Source organism: Chinchilla lanigera, unplaced genomic scaffold (genome assembly GCF_000276665.1).
Source record: "Chinchilla lanigera isolate Chin_1 unplaced genomic scaffold, ChiLan1.0 scaffold00037, whole genome shotgun sequence".
NCBI lineage: Eukaryota > Metazoa > Chordata > Mammalia > Rodentia > Chinchillidae > Chinchilla > Chinchilla lanigera.
In genome coordinates, this window is record NW_004955438.1 from 19,848,873 (window position 1) to 19,868,717 (window position 19,845).

Below are 19,845 nucleotides of genomic sequence, written 5' to 3' on the forward strand. Positions count from 1 at the left end.
CCCGCTGTGCTACCTGCGCATTATGCAAGCCGGTTCGATTATTAATGAGAAAAATGACAATGGCCCAGTCCCTCCATAAATGCCCCCTTTCCTTGGATGTGCCCAGTTATAAATTAACCATTTTCATTATTAATTTTTCCTGGCTGACTCATCCTGCAGGAACTCGGCAGCAGCCCAGGACTGGGAGGGTTCGACTTCTGTGGTCGTCTGCCCTCCAGCACTCTGCCATAGGTTAACCCTTCAGATGCAATTGCAGTGGCTGGGGTAGGGATCCACAGTGTCTGTTCAGGAGATACAGTGGGATGGAGCTGGTTCTCAAAGCTTGGAAGGTTACAGCCCGTCTTCAGACAGTAGGGGTGGGTGCAAGACCAAGATAAGAATCCCATCTATTTCTTCCTCCTGGTTTCTCATACTTCCAGGTAAGCAGGTAAAGAAATGCCCCACATTAAATCTTCCTGAAATGTACTTGAATAGGCCTTGTAAATGTTCTGCTTATTCGTTTTTGAACCTAGTTGTTTAATATTCTGCTCAGCTTCCAAACCCTGACGATCCAGCATCATTGGGATAAAGAGAAAATTCGTTCTCCTCATTTCCTCCCCTTGCTGCTTATAGCCATGGACTTGGACAGAATTCTTTTGATTCACCATTTACTCCCATGTCTAATGGGGAAAGAGGATACTCACCAATAACCTTATGTGAAGAGAAGGAGGAATTTGGGTTTTAACTAAATTAAAAGTAAAAAAAAAAAATTGTTACCAAACTGAATTTTAAAATTGACTGGGGTTATTAACATCTCCTAAGGGAAATTTTGTTTAAAATATTGGAAATTATTTCACCATAAGGAAATCCAGGGACATCTTGTGTCTTCATGCAAGATTCTGAGAATATAGGACTTGTTTGATTAAAATATAAACATGGAAGAATACAAATAACTTGGAGAAAACTTCAAAAAGCATGATTGCTTTTATTTGCAAACTGAATAATCCAGAAAAGCTCAAGATCTGAAGCATCTGCCACACTGTTTCCTGGGTCATGTGGGGTCTGAAAATGGGCTGTAAAGCTTAAGTCCCAGACTTTCATCCTTCACATTTGGAATATTTGAGGTAAGGAAAAAACCTACGTCTGATTCCAGGTGCAATGACAAAACACACAGAGAATGGAGAATAATGAAATGTCCCCTCCAGATCTGACCCCACCCTACCTGGGGGTCCCACTTTCTCCTTGGGAACCACCTTGTCCCATCCCCAGTGACCTCCTATGCCTTACTCTTTCCTGCCTTGAAGCACTTACATCTTTTTCTACTTGGTAATCTTTTTTGTCCTTCAAAACCATCATAAAAACTCCTTTCCTTAAATGATGTTGGTCCTTCTACTTAGGCTATATGAACATGATTTCCCCGGAGTTGGGGACCCCTCAGGCTGTGTTCTGTAGCTTTGAGGAGAAGCCAGGGGACCCTGCAGTCTTCTGTTAGCTCAAGCTCCTTTCAAAAGGAAACCTGCCTCCTTCTATTTTCTTCAGGATCAGAATATCACCCAGCACTTGGTCTGGTGTTTATTAATAATTATGAAATTGATGACTGTATGAGTTTATTTCAAATGCGTTCTATATCTTCACATCAAGTTGGCTTTGCTCTTGTTTGTTTGTCTCCTTCGGTTTTGTGCGTCCATGGTGTCTACCCAGATATCAATCACAGATACAACCAGGAAGGGTTGGGGGAAGCTCCAATCTCACCCCTCCCCAACATTTTTAATGCAAACGCCATTGTTCCATTACATTCAACAGCGATGGGAAAGGATGTATCAGCTGCATATTTCAAGATAATATAAATGAAGTGATTCAGGAAGTGCGGGCACAAAGGAGGTTCAGCTCCTAACCTCTTGGCCATCCGCACGTTTCGGCTCCAAAAGCTAAACACAAGTCCCAGTCCTTGGGCCATAAATTGCGAGCTGTCCCCTTGAAAGCTGCAATTCCAGCGGTGTTCTGTGCGCGTTGCCTAGTGTGAGATCCCAGACAGATCACATTTTCACACTTACCCATCTGCCACCACCTGCCTCCCAAAGAGCCACTCTGTCACACTCTTTAAATGTCCCGGCTGCCATGGGAATGTATTTTAAAAGGGAAGCAGGAACAAAAGATGAATGAGCCCCCTTCCGCAGCCGCTCTGGATGGGTCAGAGGCACAGACGAGGCAGTGAGCTTTGGTCTCCCGCGTCCCACTCCCTGCCCTGGGGCAATTTGGAAAGAACCTTTTGCTCTCAGCCGGGTCTGGTGGAAGAGATTCACGTGCTCAGAAAGGACCCTGAGTGACTGGGGAGCCGTGCATGACTGCCACTGTTCTGTCTGCATTTGATTTCAGTCATTAACAGGTGGGCACTGCCATGGGTGACCCTGTACCCCTTTGTCCTCTGCCACAGGCAGTGTCCTGAGAGGTTTGAGGAGAGAGTGTGGGTTCTCAAGGAAGAGAAAGGGGAAAGCATGACTCTCAGAGGAGACAGGCAGGGACGTGCGAGGCATGAAAAGCCTGGCCATTCTGGATAGCTGACTCTACCCTGGACGGGGCTGCTCTGGGTCTGATCCTTGTGTCAGCCCATGGGGCAGACTCACTTGAACTCATGCTGAAATCAGCTTTGATTCTAAGTCAGACTCCGCAGCCTGGTTCGCTGTGAGTGCTGCCGTTTCCTTTTCCTGCTCTGTCCCCCCTTTCCTTTCTCAGTCCTCTGAATACCGAAGCAGGGAACCGAACCGCCAGCGCTTGTGTAACAGCCACGTGTACCTCCTCACCTCCCCAGGCTTCTGAAGAGTGTCTCCGTGGATGTGGGTGTGGGCTACCGGAAAGAACACAAACTTCAGGCTCAGAGGTGAGTCCCAGCCCCTACTGGGTCTCCTCAGAGAAGATGTGTGACCTGAGGCAAGTCTACTGTCTCTCGGAATTGCATTTTGTTTGTTAGAGAGCCGAAAAAAAAAAAGAAAAACATGCTAGCTATAGTTTTCACAGCTATTTGATGAAATGTCCTGGGAATGATATGGCTAATATGCACCACTTCCGTGCTATCACCACACCCCTCCCTGGGTGGCTTAGAGCTGACAGGGGAGGGGCTCTTTGTTCAGATGCCTACATTCACATCAAGCATGGCACATGCTCAGATTCACTAGCAAACTCCTTCCAGCCAGGTGTGGCCCTGCCCATGCAATCGCAGGTCTCGCTTCCCAGATCTGTCCTCCTCTGTGTTTCCTGACTTCCTTACTACTTGGTTTTTTGGCCAGCTATCCTACTGGGAGGTACTATTGGAAGATCAGCGGACCAAAGGAGGGCAGAGGAGACAGTGTAGTTCGCGACCCTTCCCTGAGCATCTCCAGCAATGGCCATACTCTTGCAGCCTTGAGGCACAGTGGATGGCCCTCTCCACACCATCCCTTCTCCAGGGCTGCCCCTGCTTTTGGTCTAAGTGACTCCTCTATCCTCTACCTTTATGTTGCCATTTCCACAGTAAATGTCATCCCTCTGTGACATCTAGAGCAGGCTTTTTTCTTGACTAGCCCTTGTGTTTTTCTGTGAAGGTACATTTGGACAAGGACTTGGAATGCTCAGAAGCTCTAGGTGTGGGTCTCCTTTCCCCAGCTCTCTCCTAAGCCCATGATCAGCCTTGTGGTCCCATGCGTTGCTATTTGGTCACTCTGCATTAATACCTGGTTTTCACAGCTGCTCTCAGAATTCTAGAAAAACTCAGGCTGGACTCAGAAGTGGGTCCCTCATTCTGTTCGTCCAATGAGAGTCTATTCTGGCCCTTTTTTGGATCCCATGTGATTGGGTTTGTTGAGCTTCTATGTCCTCTGCACAGTGATCTGAGTCTCCAAAGGAGTTGTACTGTGTCCCCTAGAAAGGCTTTAATCTCTTGTGCTGATGTTAGAAACGTCAGAACTCAGCGTCTGGGCTCTCAGTGGACAATGAGGCTGAACAGAGTGAGAGACAAAGCACCCAGCAGCCCAAGGTGTTGACCTAACTCTGCTACAACTTGCCCTATGGCCTCATGCAAGTCTTACAAGCCCAGGAAGAGAGATTGTTGGACAAGAAGAAAGGAAACATTTAGGGATTTGAGCAGTACCGTGAATTGCTTTCTGGCCAGTTTTGCTCTAGAGCACAAGGTCAGGATTAGGCGTGACTCAACTTTTGTGACTCAGATTTTCTTGGGGCCACAATTCACTGCCAGCTCCCCCCATTATAGGAACTTAATGTGATCCATGATCAGAAAGCCAAATTTCTTGTTTCTCACAGTACAGATGTAGCTCCAAGTATTCCAAGGGACAAAAGGTGAGGAGAATGGAATAACTGGAACAGAACTCCCCTGGCCATGGGCTGCACCCTTTCCAGGTATTTCCTGGCTCCCTGACAAGCTCAGGATTTGCGCAATATGCAGGATCACTTGAGGTTTGTGAAGGTGGAGCCTGCCCCTCACAGCAGGAGAGCAGTGTCCTCTACTGAAAGCCACAGGGCAGCAGGGGAAGAGTTGAACCTATAACCATCTGCCATCGAATTAAGGCACCTGCCTACAGTACAGACCAGCTACTCCCAAGTGTTCCACTCCCTCCGCCAAGTGAGGATCTTCCTAACGCTTAGGAGGCCTTCGGTAAGTATCTGCAAAATGTGGATAGAAATGACTTTTTAGAAACTAACTTGAGGGGCTGGGGACTTAGCTCAGCGGCAAAGCGCTTGCCTGGCAAGTGCAAGGTCGTGAGTTCGATTCCTGGTACCAGAAGAAAAAAGACAAAAAAAAAAAAAAGAGAAAACTTTAGAAACTAACTTGAGATTATGCCAATATTACTGCTTCTAACTGAGGAACTGAGCTGGTTCTGTTAAGGACCAGCATTGGGTCCAGGAGAACAAATGATCTCCACACAATGCCGGTTCTTACACTACAGCATGGACACTGCTGTCTGGATGCCTGTGTCCTCTACAAATTCATATATAGAAACCTAATCAGCCATAGGATATTTTTCAGGGCTTGGGAGGTGACTGGGTCATGAGGATGGAGCCCCCATGAGCAAAATTAGTGCCCATATAAAAGAGGGCCCAGACATCCTTCCCCAGACACCCATATAAAGATACAGCAAGAAGCCATCAGTGTGACAGGTAATGGGCCTTCACCAGACCCAGAATTGGCTGGTTCCTTGAGTATGGACTTCCCAGCCTCCAGAACCAAGAGAAATAAATTTCTATTTTTTTGTATTCTACCACCATCTCATTATAGTGGCTCCAACAGTAAGATAATGGGCATAAGAAGAACAAGTCAGATTAGCTGGAACCATTTAAGGAAAACAGTAAAAGTGCTTGCTATCATGAATAGAGTAAATGTTAAGAAAATAGTATGACATTACTATTTTTCTAGGGTACATATTATTATAGGAGAATATTCACAGACATCATCTTATTATCCCCAGAGAACTGAGCTAGAATGTTCAATTCCTGCCCATTGCTTCCTTTCTATAGGAAGATTCTTTCCAACTGAGAACAGTCTACATTCCAAGTGCTGAGAGATGTGAGAGACAGAGGAGGCATGAAAGAGCCTCATGGACCGGGGAGAGTGGACATGATTCACTAGCTTATTAGGTGGAGATGTGTTTAAGACGGGTAGTACCACAGGAAAGGAAGGAAATGAAGGTAGGTGACGGGAGACAAAGGGCAGGCTGGCAAATGGCTCTGTGGACTGCAATGGGATCTCCTCTAATGGAGTATAAGAAAACTGAGTATGTAGTAAAGATCCTTTTAATTACTTCTGGTTTTTAGACTTCTTAGACATAGTGAGATAACACAATGAATTTTGTGTGCCTATTCCAAATAAAGTTATAATTAATACCCTTTTCTTCATAGCTTGAACATTCCTAGAGACAATTACTGTACATTCTGTGTGTAGGGATGGAGAACATCTCAGCTCAAAGGCTAGTAGTTTCTCATTTTCCTTTGTACAATAGAGAACAGACAACCCATTTGATGTAAAGACAAACACTTCCGGGGCTATAGATCAACAGCAATTGGCTCACTCTGACTAGAAAAACAAGGGAGTCGTTGTTGTAACAGGGCCCCCAAAAGTTCTCCTGCACTCAGTTTTTCACTGAGCAGCCATCAGTGGCTGGAGGACTTTGGATATGGAACTGCAAAGTCGATTTCTGAGGTAACACATCTTGGTAAACAACATCTGGACGAAGTGAAAAAGAGACAGGAATGTAGTCGGGTATCACCCATGTGGTGACAGATTGCATCTTTAATAAGCAGGCACTTAATTAGAAAAGTAATTTGTAAGAGACATTACCAGAATGTGAGTATTCAACTTTGACCAGCACATTGCATGGAAGCCTAGGCCCTGTCACATGGAAACATGTGCTTTGTGTTAGGAGCCCGATGATGCCCCCGTCTGTGAATTCTTAGCGTGAGCTCATAATAGCTGTGCTGATAGAAAGAATAATACAGACTATGTGCAAGGACTTTAGAGTTTGCCTCTGCCAGTACCCCTCCCCATGAAACAGGTTAATCAGGAAATGAAGACAAGGACAGGGAATGAGGATGGAAAAAGTGCCCTGTGAAGCAGTCACCACATTTGCAGTTAGGAGGCAAATTGCAGCCATACTCAAAGGAATTTCTAAGTGTTGCCAAAAAAGATGCCAAGATGGGTTGTCAGTGAAGGGGCAGGATGAGTTCCAGACACCAAGAAAATGGAACAAAACTTCAGACCAAGGCAACATAATAGAAGCCCTGAGTGAAGACAGGAAGCCAACTGATGACCAGGGTCTGCCATGGACATGATCAGTGATCACACTGTGGAGCTGGGAGACTTCCAGCTTTACCACTGAAATCTCAATGAGCTGCACAACCCTCTGGTCCCCCAACCATGACTTTTGGCCACTCTGCACTGGCACGTAGTAAACACTAGACCTTATTTATCTGGAAGAAGTGTGTGTCATAATTTCACACCTGAGAATACCAAGACACCTATGGATGACTAAAGTTGTAACAGATGAACACATGAAGCAAATATATTCTAACAGGGAGAAATGGAGGAGACAGCAATTGTAAAACAAGAAGACAATGTCAATAACCAAGGGCAGAGGCTGGGAATGTAGCTCAGTGGTAAAATACTTTCCTAGCATGTGTGAGTCCCCAAAAAAGAAAAAAGAAAAAGCAAGAACATTTACAAAAGAGAACCAACTAGAGTTCTTAATAGTAAAAAGGTAATTAGTGCAAAAGATATGCTTCATAGATATGTTGAACAAGTACTTGGATAAGAAGTGTGAAATACTTAAGTGTGAGACTAATCTGAGGAAAATATCCAAAATGCAACCTAAATGGATAAAGAATAGGAAAATAAGATGTTCAGAAACTCTAAATCTCATGTGAAAGAAATTCTACATGGAAGTAAGAGAGAGAATAAAGAGAAAGATGGGAGTAATATTTTGAATAATGATGAAAGAACTTTCCTCAGATAAAAGAAAAATCACTAACAAAAATCAAGGTTGAAATGTTGTTGAGTGACCAGAGGTATTGTAACAATTTATGTGTGTACAAATATATAGTGAAGTTTCAGGCTATCGTGCAAGGAGGAAAACTTGAAATATTTACAAGTTAAGAAAGTTAAATTTCAAGAAAAAAAAGGAGGGATAGTAAAATTTCCATCAGATTTTTCTATTTTCAGCACTGGATGCAATCAGTTATGAGGATGTTACTTACAAAGCAAAAAGAGAAAATTGCTTTGAACCCAGAACCCCACACTGCAACTTGTCAGAGGAGAAGCAGGGGGTAATGGAAGAGATCTTCTTGATGTGCAAAGTCTTAGAGAATTTTCACTACAAAAATTTCACTTTTAAAGAAAACCTCACCCACGTAAACTCAAAGAAGACAGGTAAAGTGAAATAGCAAAAGATGAGATACAGTAAAAGAAAGGAAGAATGGAGGACAAAGAAATCTGTGACAAATGGCCACTGTGAATATTAAGATAAAGATGAAGGATGACACACGGGACACCCTTATATCTGCAAATATCAGATTAGGAGGTGAAATGGCGTATACAAATGATGTATCCGTACCATAAATTTATTTCTATTTTAATTTTTGTCTGTAAAAATGACTTGACTTTTTTGTATATGTCTGAGGTGAGTGGAGTTTGATGTGACCCCTCTACAGCCAGACTACTCCATGGTAGCATTTCACTTTACCTTCATTTAAGTAGATTCAGAAATGAATTTCACAAGAAATCTGAGTGTGGGGTCTTCCAAATATTTTACAAATATTTTTTTCTTTTCTATCTTTCTTACCTGTGTTGAATTAGGTAGCATGTTTGTGATGTTCTTCAAATTATCCAATGTGGCTCCGATGGAAATAGCTCTCTTTGCTGTTGCACTCCTGTTAATCTGTGTAGTATTTAATTAGGCTACATCGCTAACACCTGGTATAATCAGTCTTGAGAACAAAACATACCTGACCCTTGCTATGCGTCCCTTGTACTCTGAGGGAAGAGAGGTGCACAGGGCTAACACCACACAGCAGTGGGCATTCCAATAGTGACTGTCAAAACATGCCGTTTTGCATTGAGGTACAAGCTAAAGCTTAACTGCAGGAAAAAACAGAGCTGGAAGACACAGAAATAAAGTAAATGAAGATAAAAGGCTTTATGTTCTTTCTACACAGAGAAGGCAATGCAGATTCAGGCTTTTTCAGAACAGAAACATAATTGTGCATAGTAAGGTGCAAGGATGGCCATGCAAAATTAATGTAAGACTTCTATACTAAAGGAAGAGACTGGGGCTGGGGATTTAGCTCAGCAGCACAGCGCCTGCTTGGCAAGCGTGAGGTCGTGAGTTCAATTCCCAGTACCAGAAAAATAAAACTAAAAATAAACAAAAACAAATAAAGGACGACACTATGTCTCTCTAAGATGGGGGTGGGAATTAATAAGCAGGATAATAAAAGAAAAATATGACCTTGATATGCCCAGCTACATACTGAATATCCTAACAAGAACAAGTCAAACATATCTATTTAAAAAGAGAAACCAAGATTTAATTCCTTATTTAATCCAATTATATTTACAGTGTGATGTCACAATGGCTTTTTGGTTGCCTAAGAAAGAATACATATTTTTGAGAAATGCATATTGAATTAATATAGAGGTGAAGTGATACGTCTGGGATTCACTTTAAATTATTTTAGTTAAGATAAACAAAGAAAATTATGTCAAGTAAATACTGTAAAATCTTGGTAATTGTTGAGCCTGGGGGACGGGGGGGCATCAGAATTTCATTATAGCATGACAAATGTTTGGTATGCTTAAATGTTTTCATTGAGAAAAGTCTGGAAGGATTCATCTAAAGTAGTATTCATAAGGAAATTATGATAAAGCTTTTAGAACAAAACAAGAAAGGCCAAAAATAAATGACCTGAGTGTTCAACTCCACCAGCTGTTTGGGCCGGTTTTCTAAAATTCACCATTTAGAAGTGCAGTTTAGAGGAAATTCACACAGTCACATGGCCAGTAACAAAATCATGATATTGAACATGGAAGATTCAGCAATGAAAGGATGTTAATCATCTCTTATTTAACATATAAACTAATAGTTTAATGCCGCCCAATTAAAAATCCAGTAGCATTCTTCATAGTATATGAGAAATTATTTATATTGATTTATAATTCTACATGAGTAAAATGTAAAAAATAAATCATATAAATTCAAAAATATGTTAAAGTAGGTGAATTGAAGCATTACATGGAAGTTAAAAGGAAAGAATATTGTCTGATCGTGGATAAACTGACCACAAGGATGCAGATGCAGACACTTGCTCAATAGGCAGCTTAATTTGAGAGAGGAAAGGTGAGTGTAATAAGGACATGGCCAACATTCACCAGCTTACATTTCTCTTGGCCCCACAGGGAGACTACATTTTCCTTCTTTCCTTGTGCCTAGGAATGAGTGATGGAATGCAGATAGGACGAATACATGGCATTTTCAAATCTAAAATGTTCTCTGAGATTATTCACTTCTTTACCATGAAGGCTCAGAAATGAAGGAGTCTAAGACCAAGACACTGGAAGTTCAAAATGGCATAGGCAACTCAGCAGAGCAAGATGACTTTCACTGCACGCTGATAGAGGTTACTCTGTATCTCCAAGACACACAATTATTATTGTAATACTTAGCATCAAGTACCCAATAATACTGCTGAGGAAACAATAACTATTTAATGTGTGACTTAGGGAAAAGGATAGCGTACAAAGAAATCAATGCAATATAAGTAGCACTCTCTTCAGAAAACAGAACCTAAATTCAAGACACAATAAATACCAATAAGTAATCAACACTAATTATTTCTCCTTCTGCTCAAAAGTATAAGAAAGTAAGATAAGAGAATATTTTGTGACTTTGCAATTAAGACAGCCTTCTTAAACAGAAATGTACAACGGAATAAAATGATAATCTTAAGGGGAAAAATGACAAATTCCATTATATCAAAATCCTAAAAAGAAGTCTCATAAGGAAAAGCTCAGTGAACAGAATATGAGATACAGTTCACACTAGAAGAAAACACATTCACAACACATAAAGCAGTATCATGATTCAAAATAGATATAGCATATGTGCAAATTAATGTTGAAAAGCCTAGCCATGGAAAAGAAAATAAGTGAATCTTATAAGAAGAAAGGAAATTCAAATGACCCGTACATTTATAAAAAGATACTCAACTTCTCTAATAATCAGGAAATGGAAATTAAACAAGACCAAGACATCATTTATCATATGTAGGCGAAGATTTCACGGTTTGATAATTCCAAGTGTTGAGAACTCACCACCACAAAGAGCAAACTGCAGCGTGGGGCTGCTCAGAGCAAGACCGGGCATCGCCTGAGATTCCTACATGCGCCCACTGCCCGGCCACGCCATGCGTGTAAGGAGGCCCGGAGCAGCACCTGCGCATGTGTGAGGAGAACGCCGGAAGTCTTTGGGAGTGTCACAGTTTGCAAGAATTGAGAATCCCAGAGCACTTGAAGGTCTGTCAATGTGGGAGTGGCTAAATAAAAAGTGGTATTTCACAAGATAGAGGAGCTCAGAAAGAAACAAGTAGGCAAATGAGTATCTGCCTTAATACCCAAAAGTAAAATTCTTTGGGGAAAGGAAAGGTGCAGAATACAGCTGGAATTTTTCCCTGTTTCCACATGCTTATAGTATTCACATCATGCCTATCAGTTTTCCATCTGGATTGCATATTAGTATAAGTACATAAGAAGGGAAAATGGGGCTGGGGATTTAGCTCAGCAGCACAGCGCCTGCCTGGCAAGCGCGAGGTCGTGAGTTCGATTCCCAGTACCGGAAAAAAAAAAAAAAGAAGAAGAAGGGAAAATGTAGGTAAGTAAGGGTACACAACATGTGGTGTCACAGGCCGGTAATCCCAAAACTCTGTATGAAGCCAGGGCAGCAGTATCGCCAGTTCAAGCCCAGCTTGGGAAGTTTAGCAACTTAAAATTTACAAATAATTAAAAACTGGGGGGTGTGCGGGATGGAGTTTAATACGCTGTATCAAAGGAGGGGGGAGCAGGAATATGGGGAAGAGGAAGAGGAGGAAATCAGTACTTCCCACTGTCTCATTGTAATCTGATGTTCTTCCATCATGATGGGAGGCAAAAATGGGGCTGCCCCAAACTGGCCAGTTCACAGCCCCTTTCTGGAGCTGTTTTCTTATCTCTAAAATATGGACAATCGAGTGGGACAACCTCTCCCTGGAGTCTCACAGTGCTTCTGGGACTTTAACGTGCATGAGAATCACATGGAGATTCCTGCAAATCAGGATTCTGATTCACTGCCTCTGGAATAGGGCCTGGGATTTGTAATGCCCATGATTCTGGGCACTGGCCACACCTGGCCTAGAAAACAGGAGAGTGTGGCATCCCAAGGAAGTTGAAGATGTTCTAAGAATAAATAAGCTTCTTCACTACAAGGCCTCCAATTGCTCTTACAGTGCATGGGGCAGAGTCTGAGGACGGCTCATCACCAGAACAAAGTCTTGGCCTGGGACTTAGCAACACCCATGATGAAAATCTTCTTACTTGGCCAGACCAGCAGCGTCAAAGCAGAGAGTAGCATATTAGCCATGCAATGAATAGATTTTATCATTTGATGATCAAGCTCTTAATTAAGAATAAGTAATTCATAAGGGTGATTAATATAAGGCGCTTAAGTAGGTTTGTTCAACACCCATGGCATTTAAATAGAAGATGAAAATCAACACTTCTTACTTCTCCCAAAAAGTATTTCGCCATGAAAGTGTACCTTAGATGAATAAATGTGATTTTAGCTTCATTAGGAGGGAGATACCATCCCCATCCTGGATGCTATCATTATGACAACCTGCTTGTAGGCACATCCTTGGAGAGATTTATTATTATTATTATTATTATTATTATTATTATTATTATTATCATTTTAGCAGTGCTGGGCATCAAACCCATGGCCTCCCACTTGCCAGGCAAGCACTCTACAACTCTACCATCTGAAAGGCACCCACAGCCCTGGAGAGGACATTTTGAAGGCTTGACTTACAGCCTTAATATTAATTTCCCAAACAAATATTTATGTAGAGTCTGCTACTACATTGCACACAGGTTGTACAGCAGGCCACCACCCTAGGAAACTTGCAGGTTGGCCTATGATGTCCATGGTGGAGGCAATAAAAGAAGCCACAGGAATTTGGGGTGCAGGGGAGAAACCCTGATCCAGGTGTCTGTCCAAGGAGAGGCACCTTAAGCGGAGACCTGCAGGATGTGAGCAGGCAGGTGAGAAATTACCTGGCTAGGTAGAGCCCTAGTGTTGGAAGAGGTGAGTAGCTTCTCATGGAGTTAAGAAGTCCCTAAGCAGAGACCAGTCTCCCCCTGCTGCTCTGCCCTGCCGCATGGGTCTCTGCACCAGAGTGAGGACTTCCCATCTAATTCTTAGTTTAGCAGGGAGCTATTGGACAGCTTTCTTTCTTTTAGTGATTAACAGATTTCAAGGTTATCCTGGTTCTCTGGGGGGATTGGTGGGCCAGCCAGGAAGAGATGATAGAAACAGGAAGGCTGGAGGGAGGCACAGGTACATGGACACAAGCCAGCGTCATGTGGTGGAGCTAGAGGCTGGGGCCCTAACGATGGAAATGAGGAGCTGCTGAATAATTGGGGGCAAAGATCGTGCTGAGAAAGGACAGGCAAGGGAACCCCCAGGCTGACACCATCACTGCCAGAGGTGTATGTGGGGTGGCTTTACCTATGGAGGACTAGGAAATAACATGGGATCGAGAGAAATAAGATTCATTTTGAATGAATTATTTTTGAAGTTCTCTTCTCTAATACTCAAAGGGAGGTATCAAAAAATATGATGAGAAAATCTAGGGAGAGACAGAGATTGAAAGAGAAAACCCAGAAGCCATGCCCTAGGGGTCACCGCATTTGAAGATTGAGAAGTCTTCCCCTAGGGCGGGAAGGACACTGGGAGATGTTGGTATCAGAAAGCTCAGTAAGTAGATAATGTCATACTAGGGGACAGATCAGACAATAAAAGGGTCAAAGACAGAAGAATGTGTCCCAGCCCTAGCCCAAGCTGTGTGCTGGCATGGGAATGGTGAATAAGAGCGGACATCTCTGTCTCCATGCTGAAGGTCTGGAGGGGACGAAGGTGACAAGAGGTAGAAAGTTTCCGTCCGTGCAAAGGGATGGCCACGTGTGCTGGCAGCCTACCCCGCACAGTGCTGTGTGTGTGTGCTCCATGTCTGTGTGTGTTTAATATCTCGAACACTAGCTTATAACGCCCCCATGACATCTATAAGAATTCCAGCAAAATGAACACTCCGTGAGTGTTTACTGAATAATAAACACAATATGTGAAAATTCTCACAAAAGTATTTTTAAAAAAATACCATGCACATGCAGTCATTTTATTATTCTTGGGAGAATAATAACTTCTTGGTGGGACTTTACATGATATCAGATAAGATGCTTTGATGGGAAGCAGATCAGATGGACCCTGTCCTCCCCAGCCCCAAAAAACAAAATACAACAGGGGAAGTACAGTGCTGAATTTTGCCCTGTCACCTTCTTGCTTTCTCACTTTCATTCATTCCTCCTGTGTTCTTTCTACCTACCAGGAAGGACAACAGAATAAGGAATGGGAGGAGCAGTCAGGAAAAGAGGGAGGCAGAAGTAAAGGGGCTGTGTCTGTCCTGAGCCTGGAGCCACCATCGGAGAGGATGGAGAGCATGAAGAGCAGGAACTCAACCTTAACCCTGCCTTGAACCCAGCTTCCAGTCCAGACCTGGGGGCAGCACACATCTGTCCCTGGCTGGAGGAGAGGGTGAGTCTCAGGCCGTGCCTGTCATTCCCAAGTTTACCACGTGGCAAACTGAGCTTGGAAGGGGTTTGGGGATCACAGAGGGAGCCCCATGTCCAGCAGCCCAACACCTCTGCCAGGGCCAGATGCCTTCCTCCCTGTAGCCTGAATCATGGAGCCCACTCTCTCCCACTAGAGGTGCAGGGAGTCTGCAGCTGCTGAAGCTCTGCTCCTCCTCAGGTCCTTGCCTCTCCTCTCCTGCCTGCCACTGCCTTCTCTTCTTGCTCACAATCCCTCTCTCCATGCAGCCTGCCCTGTAGGGGCTCAGCCACTTCAGCTTTGCATATGCCCTAGTGCCCTGTGGGTGGCCTCTGCATCTCAGTCTGCTCAGGCCACCCTAACAAAGCCTCCTGGGCTGGACAGACAGAAGCACAGAAATGTACCTCTCACTGTTCTGAGACTCAAACCAAGATGGCAGCCACCTCAGTTCCTACAGAGGGCACAGATTCTAGCTGTGTTCCTTCTGCATAGTTGGGTGACAGAGACGGAACCTGGCTCTGACAGGGATAAGGACCCTAATCCTATCATGGGGATTCCACACTCATGATGTCCCAAGGGCCATGCCTGCCTGACACTCCTCTATATTGGGGGTCTGTGTTAGTTATTTTTCTCTTGTTGCTGGGGCAAAATATCTGACACACAACGTTAAAGAGGGAATGATTTATTTAGTTCACAGTTTGTGCAGGGTTTAGTCTATAAGCAGCTGGCTACAAGGCAGGGTGGCATAGCAGAGGGAAACAGTTTAAGGCAGCAGAAGGCTGCAAAAGCAACAAGAGCAAAAGGGGGAGAATGAACCTGTTTTCCTCTATTATAGTGTGTGTGGGCTCAGTGGGGATAGCAATCACATCATCTCCATGCCCTCTTCTTGCACGGGCTCAGAATGTTTACAAAGTGAGGACCCTGGCCCCCAGCTGAGTCACTCAGTGAAACTTCTAAACTTCTCCAGTTGACCCAAACATGTTGCACAACATCCTAGAGCTGTAAGGGCATGTTCTCTACACCCTAAGATATAGAACAGCTGAGTTACTTAGTTAAGCTTTTAGACTTCTCAAGTTGACACAATATATCAACCATTACAGGGTCACAGCTTCCAACCCAAAGTTCTGAGGGAACATGAAGCCCAGGCCAAGGAGCCTGTCCATCTGTCCCCTGGACTGAGTATCTCAGCCTCTGGGCAGTGACCCCAGCTAGAGGATGGGACTCTGCTTTGTGAAGTCCTTTACTACTTAGTCAGTGAATCATTGTAGTAACTGCTGAGTTTGTGGGTGGTGCATTGACCTAAAGTAGATCCTTTTACTCCTTACAATATAGAAAAATCACTATGACATGGTGTAGCAACATCATTAAAACACAACTTTTTCTCCCAAATACAGGTTGAGAATCCCTTTCTGAAATGGTGAGGATCAGAAGTGTTTGCCTGAGTTTGAAATATTTGCTCTACATGGGACGATATCTTGGGGTGAACAAAAAATCCACCCATCATTCATACTTCCTGTACACCTCATCCTCATGGCCTGAGGGTAATGTTAGTTCCTTAGGTCCAGCTCTGTTTTCACTCTGATGGCCGCATCAGGTCTGGTATGAGTTTTGCACTTGTGTTGTCATGTTCGTGTTAGAAACATTCCAGGTGTTAGAGCATTTCAGATTTTAAAATCAAGGATGCTCAACCTGTCTGACAGGTTTAAAGTCTCTGTTTCACTGCTAACTAGCTAAAAACTTTAGTTATGGAACCGTGTGAGCCTTCCTTGTGAAATGGATTGTTATGGGAAAAGTGGCCATGGGCGAGTCTTGCACCTTGAGCTGCAGGGTAGGGGTGGTTAGAAGTCATCTCAGCGGTGGTGGTGAAGTGCTCTTAGGAGGAGTGGTGGTAATAACTGTACTATAGTCACAGCAGTTGTGGTACTAATAGTAGCAGTATCAAAGGTAGCAGTGACAGTAGCAGAAGCTATAATAGGAGCAGGAACTAAGTCAGTGATTCAGGAACCTTAGATTCTATTTTCAATACGTTTTACTATCTCAAACTCTACTTCTAGCCTCAATTTTAACAACTATAGACAAGAAGACTGACTGATAATTGCAAAAAAATAAAAAAACATAAAGTAAAATCTAAACTGAGGACTCAGAACTCCTCAAATGAATGGGTAGTATAGCCTACATCCCATCCAGTTGGCTAGCTACATCCCAGGAGAGGCACTGCTTTAGCCTCCAATTCTGACCTGAGATACCTCAGGACTGGTGTCCACACGCTGTGTCACACCGCACCCTCCACCTCACCAACTTGCCTCATGCCAAAAAATCTCATTAATCCCTGGTCAAGTGCAAGCATGCAGAGCCCCAAGGAAAGAGGGTGAAAGGGAAATGAAAAACAGGAGGATCCTCAGATCAACAGAAACACTAGGATTTCCAGGCTGCCTCGCTTCCGACCCGAAGAATAGCTGGGAAGGGCCTGCCAGAGCGGTTCTTCCCAGTGTGACCTCTGTGGCAGTTGCTGTCTGAGTCCCCACTCTCACTGCCTGCCACTTTGGGTTTGGAAAGAGCCTCTGGCACTGTGATCTGATGTCATTAAGAGAGCTCTGCTTTCTAATGCACAATGCATTCAAAATTGCTTGTGACAGTGGTGCCCCCAGCCCCGTAATTATTTAATTCTTCTGGAATGCAGAGGGCTGGCAGGAGGCACTGAACTGGGAGCCCACAGCAAGTTCACCTTCCTCTCTTGTGCTCAGGAAACTTCCTACGTGAACCTACAAGAAGGCCCAAAGGTGTGTCGGGAAAGATTTGTTCCTTTTGCTCAGGCCCAGCTGAGGTGCTAAGTGCTAAAATTACTTGTGTCGACTTGGGAGACAATCACAGGGCTGCTACCAAACTAAATGACTTCGTGATATTTCTTTCTTTCTGTCCACTCCCCTCTTTTTGTAAGACACTAAAATTGAAAAGACAAATCCATTAAACAATTCATACTTCGATTTGCAAAAGGCAACAAATCTTTTGCAGAGCAAGGGAAGCAAGTCTTTGCTTGCACCTGAGTTCGGGAACATTGAGTCTTTCCATTCAGGTCCTTCAAGGTACATCAAGTTGAAGGGTGATCTAATCGGCTTTCAAGGCAAAAGGAGGGTTCATTGTCCGCACGATTCTATTCAGTAGTTTTTCCACTGCAAAACGCACGTACACTGATCAGTTAGCCTTGAGTCCTACATCTGCAAAGTGAAGAATTAAAACTCCTATTCACAGGAAGAACACAGGGAACTTGGAGCTGCTCAGGGTAGGGCTTGACCCTGGATAAATGCTCAAAAGCTATCTGTTAAAGAAAAGAGAGTTTTTCTAAGTGAACAAAATAATGAATGGTAGAAGCAACAGTGGAATAGGGAGTAATGATAAATCCCACTTAGCAAGCTCACTTCACAGCAGTAACTGACCTGGGGTCCTGTAGTCACCTGTCAGTAGGGCCCTGTGCTTGGAGTCCCTACGCCACTGTTGTTGGGTCTGAAATGTCCCCTTAAGGCTCATGTGCCAAGACCTGGACCCCAGCTGATGGCCTTCCTGGGAAGAGACAGAAACTTTAGAAAGTAGAACCTAGCTGGAAGAGGTAGGTGCCTGGACATGTGCACTTGAGGGGATATTTTGTCCCTGGCTCCTTTCTCTTTCTTTTCTGGCTGCCATGAGATGAACAGGTTTGAGCCAGTACGTGCCCCCACCTAAAAGATGCTCTGCCTGACCTCAGGCCCAGAAACAACACAGAGAAGCAACCATGGACTGGCTCCTCTGAAGCTATGAGTTCAATCAAAGCTTTCTTTTTTGAAGTTAATTTCTCTCAGGTATTTTGTGGCAGCAGTGAATAAATTTATTCCTAAGGTAGAGGCAGTTAGAAATCTTCTTCTCTCTTTTCCATTTCTAGTCAATCCAGTAAGAAGAAAAGAAAAGAGTAGCACTCTTCACCATTCTTCATTTTCTTACCTTAATTGAGAAATAGCGATTACAAAAATGAGATCAACAAGGACCCTGGGACTAACCTAGGGCTGTGTGGAGTACATTTGTGACAGCACTAGGTGGCCTTGTGGACAGTCTAGGGGTGGAGCTTAGGTAGCCATATGATAGCAAATCTCTGGCTGACTCTGATTCATACTGAAGTTTAAGGATCACTGATTTTGACCCTGGCAGTCAGGTAACTGGATGCATGCAAAGGTACCCAGTGCCCCGAATGGATGGGTGGGACTGCAACAGAGGTGGTTGGTTGACTACTCTCTCCCTTTGCCCTTTCTTGTAATCCAGTGAGAGACTTATAAAGGTAGGCGTTGCCTTTCATAGTCTCAAAGCCAGAAGTGGCCTTGAAAATGAGTTCTCATCAATGAAATGTATAAGGAAACCCACCGGGTCATGTGAGAAAAATATTGCTTTTCTGAGTCCAAAAAGGCACAGGAAGGAAAACTGTATCTGTCTCAATTTCTGTTTGTGACTTTGGGTATAGTATGTGAGTATCTGATGCATGCTGTTCTCCACCCCTTTAGCCACCGAGGGGACAAAGTCCAGAGAACCACAAAGGTGCCAGCCTAAAACAAAGCATCACTAAAATGCTGAGCTATGACAGTATTTCCTGGATAGAAAAGGGCAGTGATTAGGCTCCTACATGTGCATCGCCTACTGACACTGCTACCATTTCACCAAGTTTTGCCCCTACAACAACGGTAATTCTTATTTAACAAAGCAAAGGATACATTTCTGCAAAACATGAAAGTTATAGAAAGTCAGACTGCAATGCTGGGTTCTAAAGAACAATGATTGTTCAGCAACAGAGAGGTGGGGGAGAGCGACGAACGGCAAGAGTAGCTGGATTCAGGTGTCTATGTGTCTCCCGGGGCTGTGGTATCAAATTCCCACAGAGTAGCTCAAGAAGCAGAGAAATGTATGTTCTCACAGCTCTGGAAGCCAGAATTCTCAAAATCACAGGTCTGTCAGCAAGGTGGGTTCCTCCTGAGGTTCCAGGACAGCGCCTATTCCCAGCCTCGGGTTGGCCGGTGTCCTCTCAAAAGATGTCGAATCCAGAGCTCCAGGACTTATGAGTGCGGCCTTATTTGGAAAGAGGGCTTTGTGAGAGGACTGAGATAAAACAAGGTCCTTTGGGTAACCCTAGCCCGACAGGACTGCATCTGTGTAATAAAGTGAAATTTGGGCACAGGGAGAAGCCAGTGTGAAGACAGTGAGCTTCATCTACAAAATAAGGAAGATCCAGGTTACCAGGAACTAGGAAAAGAGCCTGGGACCAATCACCACCACTCCTCAGTCTGCCTCTGTCTTCCTATGTCCTTCTCTATGTCTCTGTCTCCAGTGTCTGTCTCTGTTCTCTGATAAGGACATTTGTCATTGGCTTTAGGTCCCACTCTAAATCCAGGATGTTCTGATGGCAAGAGCTTTGACTTAATTACATCTGCAAGACCTCGTTATGAGTAGGTCACATTCA

At 43.8% G+C, this 19,845-nt stretch overlaps 1 long non-coding RNA gene across 1 annotated transcript in view; it reads left to right on the forward strand.

The window, feature by feature from the left end:
• Positions 1-4,476: 4,476 nt before the first annotated feature.
• Positions 4,477-19,845, forward strand: part of LOC106149143 — a 34,415-nt gene continuing 19,046 nt past the window's right edge. Inside the window, exons 1-2 of the long non-coding RNA XR_001235121.1 lie at positions 4,477-4,624; positions 14,152-14,357. This is a non-coding gene — a long non-coding RNA (uncharacterized LOC106149143). The remainder of the gene's footprint in view (positions 4,625-14,151; positions 14,358-19,845) is intronic.